The sequence below is a fragment of the Centrocercus urophasianus genome, unplaced genomic scaffold (assembly GCF_019232065.1).
Source record: "Centrocercus urophasianus isolate 14NV4802_14NV808 unplaced genomic scaffold, USGS_Curo_1.0 seq_11, whole genome shotgun sequence".
Classification (NCBI taxonomy): Eukaryota; Metazoa; Chordata; class Aves; order Galliformes; family Phasianidae; genus Centrocercus; species Centrocercus urophasianus.
The window spans coordinates 84,330,445-84,345,339 of record NW_024884253.1 but is presented as its reverse complement, the minus strand read 5'-3'; the positions used below and the strand labels follow the sequence as shown (position 1 = coordinate 84,345,339).

Genomic DNA, 14,895 nt, shown 5'->3' with positions numbered 1-14,895 from the left:
GCTTGTTCCCCCCCTTCCATTTTTATTCCTTGATGATTTTTTTTTTTTTTCTCCTTTATTTTCCTCTTTCATGTTTCCGTTTCCCCTTGTATCTCCCCCTGTGTGTTTTCCCTTTTATTGACATTCCCCGCTGCGGGGCGGGCGGGCGCGCAGCCGCCGGCAGCAACCTGTTGCCGGGGCTGTGACGGAGCCCCCACGGCTGTCGGCCACGCCGCCGCAGCCTCCACCTCCTCCTCCTCGCTGCCGCCGCCGCCGCCCGGCCAGGTTCGCCCCGCGGCCGTGACGTCACAAAGGGAAGGGCCTACGCGCCGTGGAAGCTTCGTCGGTTCAGCGTTCCGTCGTGACGTCACGGCCGAGGCGGGGCGGGGGAGGGGGGGAGGCCCCGGGACGGCGCGGGGCGGGGGCGGCCCCAGGTGAGCAGGTGCGGGGCTGTGCGGAGTGATCCCGTGCGGCCGGCGGAGCGCCGCGTGGGGATAACTCCAGGCCGTCAGCTCGCTGTGATGCGGCGGCCGGGCAGGTGTCACGCAGGGCTTTTTGTTGTCTGCAGGTGTCTGCCAGCTCACCCTCGCCGAGTCCAGGCTCGCCTGCTCGGTACATCCCGGGAAGCTGATGGCTGTGGCACGGGGTGGCTGTGGAACAGAACAGTAACCCGTGCTGATAGGTCAGGGCACCATTCTGGGATGAACGGACACCCCCAGCCCCGCTAAATAGAGCTCCATCGCATGGCATGCCCTGTACTGTCGGGACTTTTTGGGTACTGTCAGGCTGCTGCCCTCCTTGAGGGCAGGTCTGGGCTCTGCAATATGTGTGGAGCAAATCCCAAAAGCAGAAAGGTGATGAGAACAATGGGGTGAGGGCCACATGTGGCCCCACTCGCTACTTTGCCAGGAGCGGTGATGAGAATTTCCCCAGACTTTGCGTGGCCCTCACAACTGATAAGCCAGGAATGTGGAAATGCATGAATGCCTCTTTTTTTTTTTTTTCTTTTTTTTTTTTCTTAAATTCCTGCTCCTTAAAAACATGATCACTCTGTTTTTAAAAGAGCCGTGGCTGACTCATTCACATCTCGCTTCTCTCTTCACCCTCCTCCCTCTCAAACATCTTTACATATCAAATATTGCCTTTTGGCTCCAGCTTCAGAAAGCTGACAGCTTTGTAAAGCATCACCTGAGAAACCAGACTGCATTCAGTATGCACTCAGAATTAATAGTTCTTAAACAGGAAGCTTTGAAGCCTCTACTGTAATTTCACAGGTGTGTGTTTTTGTGCTGTTGTAGAGCGCATCTTCTGTTCTTCCCTCCCTCTGCCTCCACGCGTGGGACCTTTATGACTGTCCAACCTGCCTGCCCAGCTCTGCTGGCAGAGCAGATGGTGAAATGCTGTTGAGGAGTGGTGTCCTGACCGTCGCCGTGTGTGCCTCCTCCTTGTCCCTCCTGAGGTGCTGCAAAGTGATTCGTGTGGCCTGTAAGGAGAGCCACCACAGGGCCAGTCTGCAGCATGATAAGCACTGCCTGCCTGACAGCTCTGGATGTGTAAAGTCCTTCATAGCCATATCCTTAGGGTCCTGCGGGCAGCACCCTTGCTGGTTATATCCCTCGTGAAGCTGAGTAGCAGTGCTGGGCCCTGGCACACATAGGGCCTCCCCTGGAGCACAGTGACCACACGGCAGCAACCCTGAGCAGGGGATGTATGTGTGCCCCAGGGCTTCTCTGTGGTGTGGGGTCTCCTCGTTCCCCACTGCCTGCACTGCCTCCCCCTGCCCCACACTGAGGGGAGTTCTGAGCGGGGCCATTTCCTACAAGAAATAATGTAAATCCACTGAGTGAGGGCAGAGGCATCTTGGTTCAGTGTGCATTGTGTTTTGTTTCAGTATCTTTCTGGAGCCTTCTTGTTCTGGCTCTTTTTTGGACTGGCAGAGACAGCCCCAATGCTGTACCGCTTCCAGCACTGTAACACACTGAACTCTTTTTTTATTTAGATACATCTATAACTTGAGCTCACGGTGTGTGGATGCTGGCCACTCTCGAGATCTGAGTTTGCATTCCTCTTAACCTCCTGCTGGCCTCTTGAGACTGAAGCATTATGTTGTGTGAGGCATGACAGCACGTAACCAGAAAACTAGTAATTCCATTTTTTTTTTTTTTTTTTAAATTTATAGCAAACATCTACATTTTGCTGTCAACAAACGCTCTGTACTGAAATACCAATAGGCTCCTGTTCACTCTGACAGACTGCGAGCCAGAAAATGCTGTCCAGAGTGAATTATAGCGAATCAAGGCCCCTGTGAAGACTTTCTAATGTTCATTAAGCACTCTCACCTTCTCTTATGAGGCCTACTAAGCTGGTATTAAAAATATATTACCCGTACCTTTTCTGTAGATGTAGAATAACTGTTAATGCGATGCATGTTAAAGGGTGGTATGAACGTCAGCTCATTTTGTAGTGTAGCCGCGTTCCCTCCATTTTATTGTTTGATGAAACAGAAAGAGGTCTAAATTACTTGCCTGCAGCTATGCGCTGTAACAGCGGCAGCGATGGAACTGATCTCCTTCTGCAGCCTGGTCCAATATTGTCTCATGTAGCTTTCGGGCTCTTGCTATGAGGCATGGCATCTGCTGTACAGAGACTGCTTGATGTGGTTCAAACTTTCTTCAAGACTTTTTTTCCCCCTAATTATAGTCCTGACTGTTAGATTAGCAGTGCATTTTTAACAGAATTAAAAAGAAGAAATGCATTTGTGTGGATACACTTTTTTTTTTAGTGATGATTATAACCTGCAGCTGATGGAGACCAGTTGATATGGTGATGACTCAGCTGTGGGAGCATTGCACAAAGTAGGTCAATTTCAATATCCCATCAACTGAAGCTAAAGAGACTCAGGGTTGAAAATTTGTATTTTGTGTATGAACATCACCAGTATTTCCTAGTTTGAACATAATTGGGAGTTGTTGAGGAGAATTTGTTTCCCCTCTTTGTACTGTATGGTGACTGCATTCAATCAACTTGAACTTGGAGAGGGAAGGGGAAACACACCAGCTGCTTACATTTCTGAAGTTTATGGTTTGCAGCACTGGAGTGAAAGAAAGGCTTAAAGGTAATATTTTAATGCAGAGAATGGAAAAGCAGAGACACATCTATTTATTTATTTTAATGACAAGCATGCAGCTTTTGTGGGATTTAGCAGATGTGGAATTTGCAGAGGAATACATAGGTTGCTGCAGAATCCAAATTTGCATTTAAAACATTCAGTCCTTCACATGGCTTTTTTTCCCAACTATAAATGTAAACCAAGTGTAAATAATGCATTGTTTGCCTTAGTGGGCAGACAGTCTGAAAACAATAGTGCTGATGGATTTGACTGCCTCTGTGTAAGATTAACGGGACATTAACTTTCAAGTCTAATAATGAAAAATTTCAGTGTTGCCAAACCTGAACTTGCCTTAAATGCTTCCTGATGCTGCTGGCCCTGAATGTCCCCATTCTACTGGGTGGTTGTAGGGATTTAGGTCTTCACTTTCGTGCAAAGCCCCTTAACCTGCTGTTAGGAATTCAGAGAAAAGGACAAAATATACCTCTAGTATAATGGCAAAGTAAACAGTGGGATATGAAATGCATACACTTTTTATGCTTACTATTGCTTTTTATTTAAGTCACCCTTAAGTGGTAGGAAGCCACGGGGAAAATTAAAAGCTACAAAATGCTCATAAAGTTCAAGTCTGGTATATGAGGGGCACTGGGCACTGAAATTCAGATGCCAGAAATAATATGCTCACCATAAGGTATTTATTCCCTTAAATCTTTGGTGGGTTGTTATGCCTGTGTGCTACTGCTGGGAGTATTGGATGTGACCATTGCTGGTTTGTAGGAAGGAGGTTTTGTATGGGAACTCTGTGTTCGTTTGCTGGGTGGGTTTCCCTCAGCGTGTCGTACGAGTGTTTTCTCAGTGAAGCAGTAGGTGCAGGGCTTTAAACCATTTGCTGTTTCACTTGCTCGAGTTTCACACTTTCCCTCTTGTAACGACATCCTGTTCTGATGTTGTTCCTTCAACAGGCCAGACGAGGCCTGGTATTTCCAGCAGTGGGCTGTGGGAAAGGAACAAACCCTTTAATTACAGCTGGGAGGACTTGTTCGAGTGCACGCTGGCTCTCCTCCCTTCCTTGTACGCTTTTGTTCATCAGCCGCTTCCTTAGGCGGATGGATGCAGGGTCGAACGCTGTACAGCACTGCCTTTAAGCTTGCCCCAGACTGGCTGTAGTCGTTGGCAGGCCCTGCTGTGTGGCTGTGCTGCCTCTCGAGGCTCCCTGGGCCACCAGCAGAAGGATCGTGTGCGCCTTCCCCATCTGCTCCCCTGCAAAGTTGATCGGATTAATTTATGCTGCTGCAGAAAGCAGCTCAGATGGACCGGCTTGGCTGGGTGTGGAGCAAAGCAAAAATGCTCGCATGGAAATCGTTCCACCCGTGCACGTATCAGATGAGTGGCATCTCCAGCATTTCTGTAGCAAATGTCTCATCCCAGACCGAGGTGTTGTAAGCCATATCCCACGGATTTATCTGGGGGAACAAAGCCTCCTTCAACCAGGCATAAAAACGGGCTTGTTTGTGTGGGTAAAAAAATGCTTTGAAAACAAAACGTTTTCCTTTTGTTCTAAGGTCTTTCCTATCAGGTACTTCCCTCGATTTGCTCTGCAAAAAGGCAGCCTTTGACCTGTGACTGTTACTGCATTTACTTCCTAAAAGCTAGGAGGAATGCAAATATAACATCAGGTTGAGAGACGATGGTGTGCTGCAGTGCTCCGGGATGGCCTGTGGTATTTGCGTCCCTGTGCTCTGCTTTCAGTTCTTGGAGCGTGCCGTGCTGCTCTGACATCTTCTGCATGACGTGAGGTTTGCAGGAGACGAGCGTGTTTTGGCACACAGGCACTGTGATGACTGGCTAACGATACTTGCAGAGTTCAAGAATAAACCATGGGAGTTCGTTCTGACATAATCTACTAATCTTAGTTTTGCACTTTGGTACTGTTGTCTGAGCCAAGTTGGGATGACTGTATATCACAAGCAATTCATTTTTAGCTTTGCTTGCAGATTAGTACTGAACCAGTTGTGCTTTCAGATGAATAACAATGGGAGTGATTTTGGAGAAGTTATCAGCTCTCTCCCACCAGCGTGCCTGTGGATGTCAGCTAAGTGCTTTTTTTAAAGGAGATTTATGTGAGTGGGTTTGGGTACATGTTCCCCAATACTCCTAGGCTTGATGTTTTTCTCCTTCGCTGCCCACAAGAGCAGGGCTGTCTTCTCTGCCCTTTCCCACATCTGTATGTCTGGAGGAGAAGTGAGACTTTCTTTTCCCTCTGGGGGTTGTGCTTTTCACTCTTCTGGCTAAAAAAATCTGCTATGGCTTTGAGTAAACTTCAGTCTCTCACTACTTTGTGCTGCATTTGGGGGAGTCTGAGAGAGAGAGAGAGAGAGAAAGCTTTTGAGGCTCCTCAGTGACAGGAATTTGGTTTCCCTTTGGCCCTGGGAACTGCACTGAAGCAGTGAATACCAGTTTCCTTGTGTTTGGGAATGGCCTGCACTTGTGAGAAATACAAAGAGGAGCTTGAAGATGTAAAGTATGCAAGTCAGTATTTTTTGAGGTCGCTAGTAATAAAGTGGACAGAAACCACAGCTCTCAGACAAGAGTCTGTCCAGAGCTTTGCTTGATGAGATACTTATCATTATTTTTATTAGTTGCTTTATTTAACATACCATTTTTTATGCTGTTCTCATACCGGGACTCTTTGTGCCACAAAAGTACCTTGTCTAGAAATTGCATTTAAAGTTCTAAATTGCTGTGAGTTACTGCCATATGCTTATGGGTTTTTTTTTCTTTTCCTTTTTATAAGCTGCCTGTTAGGCAGAGTAAGGGGGATTTAGAGAAGGGGCACACTTCCTTCTTTCTCACCTTTTTTATTTCACAGTTATTACTTTCAGCCAGTTAGTCCCATTGAGTTCTTTTTGGTACATCAAAGTTGTAAGCCAAATCTCTCAGCTGCAGTGTGCATGCAGAAAACCCTATAATACAAATTTCCAGCCCTGCCTGTATGCCAGATCAATTAACTTCTTAGCTCAACTCGGGCTGAAAAAAAATAGCTCTGCTTCTGTTTTGGTTTCAGCGATACAAAACTTGGTCCAGACTTTAAGTTTACAAAACTCAAAGCCAAATGAAAGGAACGTTTGCTATTATTGTTTGCAAAGCTGACCGATAGCTGAGCTCATGTTATGTGCAGTTCCTTTTTGGGTGACGTTCCAAGCGGCTGGCCGTAATGGGAATGTTTTTCTTAGGAGGATGACATAGATGGACGCCTGAGATGTGGTTTGCTGATTGATAGTTGCTCTTTTCCCTTCTCCGAGCGTGGTGATAATGATGAAAATTCTCATGGCCTGTTGCCATCGTGCAGCCTGGCTTTCTCAGACCAAGGGACATCCCTTTCGTTTTTAGATAAAATGCAGAAGTTGATGTGTTAAAAGCTGTACTAGACTCGAGTGGGATTATGAGGAGGAGGCCTTTCTCCTGCTGAGACCTTTACGTTGAGTTTGAGAAGCTTTTACCAGTGTTAACTTTTTGTTAGTTACTCGACATGTAATGGGGACAGTGATATCACTTTGTAGAACAAGAGGCTTCCTGTTACTTAGAAGCTGGAGTTACAGCATGTTACAGTGACTGTAGCTCGTGAATTATTTATAACATGGAAGAAATAATGGTTGTCCTAATGGCAAATGATCTCGAAGCTGGCTTTTTCTGTCTTCAAGTCTGTCAGTGATGTCCTGAACTGACAGAAAACAACAAAAATTAGTAGCCATAGAGCTCAACTGCCCTCTTCTACGATCCTGTTCTCCCTGTCTGTGGTAGGAAGGTTCTGCACCAAGCTTTTGCATTTTGCCTTTAGTAACAGCCTTGTGGGTGTGGAGCCCATTGAGCTGCCCCATGCTCTGACTTTATGATTGCATTATAGCAGCACTACACTGGAAGGAGCAGTTTAGCCTCCTCCTGGCTGCCAGTTCCCCCTCTCTTCTCCTGGCCAGCATTTGTGCTGGGTAATATCTCCCACCACAAGCGCTGGGGCTGTACCCATGTTAAGACCAAAGTGACCAAATAAGGTTGAATTTTAATGTGGGTTTGCTAAAATTGCAGTTTGTGAGGTAGCGGTAAAAATACTGCTGTGTTGGGGAAGGTGTTGCAGGGACGCAAATGAGGTGGCAAGGGAGCAGTAGGATTGCTTCTGTTAGCAATAGCGTGAGCTTATGTGTGCTGTGAAATGATGACTAAACAGGAGTTGGGATACGTGGTTTATTTCCTCGCAACCAAAATTAGCATTGCTTATCAGTTTTAAGCATTGATCAGGCCTGCGTTTTGCTGTGTGATCCTTCTGGGAACATCCTGCTGACTGTTAAATATGGTTGGAAGGAATTTGGGCCGCACTGCTGCAAGTGAAGCTGGAGATGGTTGTGTGTGTTTGGTCATAGTTGTGCCATAATCATTTCCAAAGTGTTAAAATGTGTTAGAAGAGGGCTCCTGTTATCACGTGTTATGCTTGCTTAGATGGGGTTTGACCAATTTAAAACTGGAACAATGTAAGAAAGAAGGGAAGAAAATGAAATTGTTAACTGTGCTACTGGCAGCTGAGTTCCACTGTTAAAGGTGGTAGAAGAAGCACGCTCAACAAGTGTTCTTTGTCATTGCTTTGGTGTGCACCTATGGATGCAAACAGGTGCATGCACTCCCGCATGGGAGCTGCTTCCTACAAAGACCTGCCAACAGAAGGGAACTCCTCCAGAAATTCCCCATGGCTTTGTTTGCTTTCTCTTGTTCTACTGAAGGATGAGTTCTTGTAGCTTTTCCTGTTAGAAAAACGGACTGTCTATTGCATGTATGGGAGAACTGAAGTGCTAACATGTTTTGTCCCAGACTCCCGAATAGCGTGAGAAAGCTGAACTGTGTCCAGTGAAGAAGTTATAAAGGCCAACTCTTCCTTTACCTGTATGATGTGGCATCACACACCTGTTCCTCACCACTGAAGCTTACACTGGGGACTACAGGTCTTTCCTGTGTGGTATAGCTCACAGTCTTTTGACCATATCAGTGTAACCGAAATCACCTGTCTGAAGAAGTGATTATGCCAGTACTCCCTCTCCTCTCTTTGGCTTTGCTGTGGATTAAGAGGATGTGGATGGACACCCTAGCTTTTGATCCAGCGTGGCATTGTAGTGTGTACCCAACTCCAATATAGGAATACTTTCAGTGACACCAATTGAAGTGTGTGGAGCTTGCGAGTTAAGCACATGCTGAAGTGCTTTTCTGGACTCAAGATTTTACCATTCCTGTTTAAGAGTGTGTCTAAGTATTTGCAGGCTGGAATGTTCACTTTTTTTAAGAGTATTGTAGCCATGTAATGGTTTTAATAGCTTTACTGGATGTGGTCTGCCTGTTTGATTTGTGTGTTGTGTGTGTTAACAGTTTCATTTTATTTTCTTCTTCCCAGTGTCTCAATATTTTCTTCAAATGTAATCACTGTTCTTTGTCATCTGTTACTCTTAGCATCATTATAGTGTACGTTTGTGTATAATGGTGTTTTTTTATAGTTCACTTTTTTTTTTCTTCCAATCTCATGCTTTTTTCTCTCTCACTTGTGTGTATTTCTCTGATGGGACTGCTTTATCTATGTTTTCTGAGGAAATTAGCTCTTAACAAAGTTCCTGCCATCTCTTTGCAGGAAAGCAAGACTCTGCCACTGCGGTATCTTCTTTCTTTTCCTGAAGGCCAAAGGGGCAGGTCTTGAGCAGATCCTGCACTTCATTCTTGGGGCAGCTCCATGGGAAATACATGGGAAGGGGAAAAATTGCACCGCCTCTGCTTGTCTCACAAGCTTGTGTGCACAATTTAAGCACTGGTTATGGAAAATGCTGGCTGCTGACTGAAGTTATGCAGGGCTCAGCAAACTGAAATAGGCAAATACCACAGAGGAGAAGAAGAACATGGCCCCACTCACCCCTTTTTACAGCAGCTTCATAAGCTTTTGGGAAATCAATTCCTGCTGATGAGAGCATTCAGGAAAAGGCAATTTCATAGTTCACATACATTAAAGCTATTATTTATAGAACTTTAACATACGTTCTCTTTCAGTCAGGAGCAGCATTGTGTGGCACAAGTGAGCAGTCCTAGAAATCAGTGCTCAGCTTCCCTTATGGAAGGCTTTTCTTTGCAGCCTCTGTTTACCCTTCCAGATAACTAATGATGGTTAGATTTCTCCCAGGCTGAATGGCAGACCGGTCCCAGTGATTTCTGTGCCCTGTTGCTTTGGAGGGCAGGAATATGATTTTCAGCATAAATTTGTTAAGAAAAATACAGTCTTCTGGGTAATATAATTTCTTTATATTTTACTTAGATTTTCATTATAATACCACTTTAACTGGCTCCTGTGAAAGCTGGTGGTGTATCATCTGCTAGGAGAAAATGTGTTTATGATGTAGGTAATCATTTTTCCCCCTCACAAGCATCTTTTCTTATATCCTTGTTGATTCCTCTTCCTTTTGTGGTGTAATTTTAAGCCCATTACTCTTGCAGTCAAGAATGCAGTAAAACTAATTCCCTGTGGGCATTTTGGAAATTACCAGTTCACTAATTTGGATGGAGGAGAGTGAAGGGATAAACTGTTTTTTCTTCTCTTCACCAACTTGTCTCAGATCCTGCCAGGGATGAGTCTGTCATTTTCTCCCCTTAGAGACAGCCCATCTGTTAATGCAAAATATCTCTTGGTCTGCCCATGCCTAATGACTGCTCAGCCCGTTCTGCTGGGGTCTGTTGCCCACTCTGAAGGGGACTGGGACCAGCATTCCTGTGTGCACACCTATCTGTGTAGCCTGCTTTCTCCCTGGCATAGCATTGAGTTGACCACAGGGATTCCCCAGCAGAGCTTGTTACCTCTCAATAAGTTTTTCTGAACATGCTTTTGCTTCTTTCTTTTGGTGATGCTGTTGTTCCCATGTAACAACCACATGTAGTTATATGCTACAGCTGAAGGATTGTCTGGACGTCAGTGCTGCAGAACCCATCTTCATCATGTGTGCTCTTTTCAGAGGCACTTCAGAGAGTTGTCTTTTTCATCACTGGCATATAGAACCATGTCTGCAACTACATTTGCAACTTAGGAAGTGTGAGTGTGCTCAGTTTTGGAGAGCCCACCTGCCCTCCAGTGTTGTTTGTGAAACCAAGGTTAGTGTCACTTGAGAAAAACAGCTGGGATGTAAATCCATGGCCAGAGCCCTGCTTGTGCAGAGTGCATCTAGTCCCATGCTCCCAGTTAGGTTCTACTTCTGTCCCTGTCTTTAGCCATCTCAGCAATATCTTTGTTGCTTTTACTTTTGTTTTCTCCTATGGTCGTATTATTCTTGTAGTCATGTTTTCAGAAGGTCATTTACAGCTTTGGTAATGGGCATGATAGTTAGCAGAGAAGTGCTTCTGCATCTTTCACAGTGGAAAAATACTTCAGCTTCCTATACCTTGGAAGAAGACTGTCAAGATATTTGTTCAGACATGCTTTTGAAGGTGTGCTGATACTCGTTCTTAGTTATCTTGTGTATGGATGATTTATCACCGTTCATTGGTTTCCATGGAGCAGTCAGTCACGTCTGTGATGAAGGTTATCCTTTTCCCTTAAATGGTTTCATGCTATTGCTCAACTTCTTCCTTCCTCTTTTTCATGCTCCTCAAATTTTCAGATATTTTTTCCCATGAGAAAGACCTGGTATTTTAATCAGGAACCCACGTGTTGCAAAGCTGAAGCTGAACAGCTTTGAAAACTCATTATTCTGTGGAAGAATGCCATCGAGATAGCTTTCCAGATTTCCAATCCACTGGCTTTCTTAGTGATTAGATCATCTCCTTCAATGAAAGTGGGGGATCTTCAGTCAGTCTGAGGGAGTTAATATGTCGTTTAATTTCGACACACATGGACAATGTTAAGCCTATGTGGACTAGATGTAAGAAAAGGAGAAAATAGTAGATGATCTCTTGAGGCAGTCCTTTCAAACAAGAATTAATATCTGATTAATTTTTCAGTCTTTAAGAAAGAAGGTTGAAAAGCTGGCATTATTTGACACAAAGGACTGTAGAACCAACTCTGACCTGTTGTTAAACTTGAAATGAGGGCAATGTCTAGTCAGGGGAGTCTTGCTCCTAGCAGTGCTTCTCAGGGCTCCTAGAGAAGCAAACATAAAGCTGTCAAAAAAATGGTTTTCAATGTGTATCTTCCAGATAGCTGTCATTTGCATGAGTCTTGTTGCTTTTTTTTTTTTTTTAATAATGTAAGTCAATTTGGTGGTTTGTTCACGTGGGAAGTCCCTAGAGAGAAATGAAAACTATTTCCCCAGTGATGTGTCTTTTAGGTTCTTGAAGGTGTGAGTATCAACTCTCAGAGTTACCAGTAGCAAAACCTGAGCTGTCATCTTGTATCCACACATTCTGTACTCACAGTATATGCCAGAGCAAGATGTGTTGTGATACAGCTTCACTGAACGATGCTTTCCAGCACCTGACTTGCCTAATGCTGACCTAGGTAAGCTGTCCCAGCTCGCTGTACCGGCTCGAAGCTGGGCAGGTGAGCTGTTCTTCCTGTAGAAGGTTCCTGTGCCTGGCTTTGGCTGGGCTGGGTTGAAGATCTGCTTTATTGTCCCTTATGAAACGTTACCTCTGCCCGAGTGTTCTTGGCACGGCGAGTCACCCTGTTATCATCTGTTTAACTTTGCGGTGTGGAGCAAATGTTACTAGAACTTAACAGTTCGCATTTGGATGACTATTATTGTTGTTAGAAAAGTGGTATAAGGTTGGTTGCTCACTGATTTATGCTTTCTGGCCCTCTTCCAAGACAAAACTAACTTCATTACACAACACTTTCAGAACAGTACAGAGTTGTCCATTTATTTCCTTCAACTGTTACCAAGCTGACAACTTGCCTTTGGAGGGTCATATATTCAAAAGGTGCCAATTGGATCTTGCTTCGTTTTAGCCAAACGTGGCAGAGAGCCTGAAGTTCGTTCCCTTGCCTTGATTTTTTTTCTTGATTTTCTTTCTTTTTTTTTTTTTGTTAGCCTTCTGTTCTCTTCACCCCTCCTTCCACTTCCCTTCCACTCGTTCCGCCCTGCTCATAATGCTGAAGCCCTAAGAACTGAGACAGTGCCACAAATGAAAGGAATGAGTTTCTGTTGTTGTTGCTGCCTGTAATTATGGTTTCTCTTAATAAGACATGAGTTTCTCTGGCTATATCACTTCTGCATTGTGGAGAAACAGAGGGGTTTAAAATGGTCACTGGAAAATGTTTTTTGTCTTGCTGCTTCTGGTAACCATCTCTAAGCTATGTGCTGATTTCCAAATTGCTCCTCGTGACTTGTTTTCCTTCACTGCTTCTTCAGTGCTCTCTGCTGCTTCTTCAGCACCTTTACTGTAGAACTAGTCAACATTTGGAAGCCTGAGGGAAGTCATCATCATCTGGAAGTCTGCATATTTAGCTGAATGATCTGCTAGAAGGAGGAGAAACGCAGAAAAGAGAAACCACACACAGTATCTGCCTGTGTACTCTTTCAGATTAGGAAGTGTATTTCTGCCACGATGCCCAGAAAACTGGTTTCCTTACGCTGAGGAGCTGTGATGACAGCTTGAAAAATTGTTTGTGGTGGTGGGATAGCACCTTGCATTCCTCTCACTGCTTTATGCAACTCAGCTACTCATTTTGTACGTCTTTGTGTGTTCTTGGAAAAGTGTGTACTTTCATGGTTCGGTCTTAAATAAGTGCTTTTAACAACTGAGCAAGATGAGCTGAATATTCTCTTTTGCAAACAAAGTCTGCACAGATGTTAGCTACATTTGCCCAAGGTCGTGTGGTGCAGCTGTAGGAGAACTGGGGTCAAAATGGAAGCCTTTAAGCGTGCATCGTCCTTGTAGCATGGGCTGTAGACAACTTCATTTGGATCCTCTGGCCTTTCTTTTAAAGATGATGTAAATGCAGTGAAATAATTGAGTTGCAGTTCTAAAACAGTGTATTCTGCATATGAGAGCTCCTTTCCCATTAATTACTTACAAATGTCCTTGTCTAACTAATTCCCAAATCTTTTCTCCCTTCACATTTACATTGCCTGTAAAGTGGAAAAATAATGTCATCTGTCTCTAAGTAGATACTGCCATTTAATGTGTCAACATGCATGCTTAGTCCCAAAAGAATGGTCTCTCAAGAAAATGTGCCTCCGTTTCCTCCAAAGGTCTCTGAAATTCGATCTGATCTCAAGATGGGCAGTTTTGGTTGTTGGTTTAAAAGCTCGCTGTTTGTGCATTCATTTTACAGAAGTTTGTTTTATAACTTTAATGGGCATTATTTCTTAATTTCACTTTGTTTCCTACTTAAACAATATTCAGTAATTACCTGATTCACTGTGGTTGTGTGCAAATGAAATGACAAAATCTGTTGTGAATTAGCAATCAATATGAAATCTGGTGTCAATTAGCAATCAATGTGGTATCCATATTTTTAAATGTTATAAATTGCCTATTAGGGCTAATTTTACAGGGCGTCTCTATCTCAGTTTGTAATGCAATGCAGACCATTTTACAATAATGCCTAGGTTAACAATGATAGTCTTGCTGTATTGTGCAAAAAAGGCTTCTGTGCAGACCCAGCTGGGTTTCAGGCTTAATTCATTGCTCTATGGTGGGATCACCACAGCTGCTGTGGGGCCTTTACAAATGCAAAAAAGCTGTCAGTGTTTGTTTCATCAGATGCATAAGTGATGAGGCCAAGTTGAGGAATCCATTCCAGCGCTCGGTGCGCATGCTGTAGGCATTGTTTACAGAATTAGTGTCTTAATGCTTTAAAATACTTGGTGCTTAGTTTGCCTCGGAGCAAAATATTTTAGGAGTAAGATCGTTTGGGGACCCTCTTTGGCCTAATGCGATCGTCTGCCAGCGCTTGACCTGACTCAAGCGTGTGTACGGGTCTGTGTGTGTGTGTGTGTGTGTGTGTGTGTGTTACTGTGCTGTACCTGGTTTGGTTGTGAGTAATTTGCTTCTCCTCCTGTCTCGTGTGTGTTGTTGTTGTTTTTTTTTTTTTTTTGTGCCTGAACTTTATTGCAAGCAAACACAGTTAAATAATTGCAGAGCTTTAATGCAGGGTGTTTTTCCTTAAGCGTAAGCAGGATGAGTTGCGCGCGGTCTCCTTCAGCCCCCAGAAGTCAGAGCGTTTCTTTGGGCTGTCAAGGCTCGAACAAGGTTCCTTCCAGCCAATTAGAGGGTAAGGCTGATTGGTTTCAGAGGGTGCCTCTTAAGAATGCAAGGCATGCCCATGCTGTGGGGCTGAGCGTGGTTCCTGCACCAACGCGAGCCTCCTTTGCTCGAGGCCCCAGGAATGTAACGCCGAGCAGAGCTTTTGCTTACATAATGCCAGGCTGGCTTTTGGGGGGGAGGTGGGGGCTGTTTGGTTCTGAAATCGGTTCTCCCTGCAGTGTTCATGTGATCTTTTTGTCTTCGTTGCAGTCTGCTGGCTGCGTGCGTGAGGTTTCATTAGGGCACGCCACCGTTGCCCGTATCGTGTAACCCCACTGGTAATAGGCATTGCAGGAATTTTAACTAATGCGCTGGTTAAGCCGTCGCCGCTATGATTTTATTGAATGTGCTTGCAGCATGGAATTTTGCTAATGCTGCAGTGATCTGTTATGCAAATTGAATGGAAGAATGGGCTGGTGGGGATTTGTTTTCTGCGTATTGGAGACCCATCTTTTTTCCATTTGGAAATGAAACGAGTTAAATAGTGCTGGGGAAATGCTCACGCAGCCCTCAGCTCCCCGGTTGGGGAGCAATATTGTCATCGGCGGGGC

At 44.6% G+C, this 14,895-nt stretch overlaps 1 protein-coding gene across 1 annotated transcript in view; it reads left to right on the top strand.

Annotated features, from left to right (window-relative positions):
* Window positions 1–14,895, top strand: part of JARID2 (jumonji and AT-rich interaction domain containing 2) — a 203,457-nt gene that overhangs the window by 1,059 nt on the left and 187,503 nt on the right. The gene's annotated exons all lie outside the window — the stretch shown is intronic.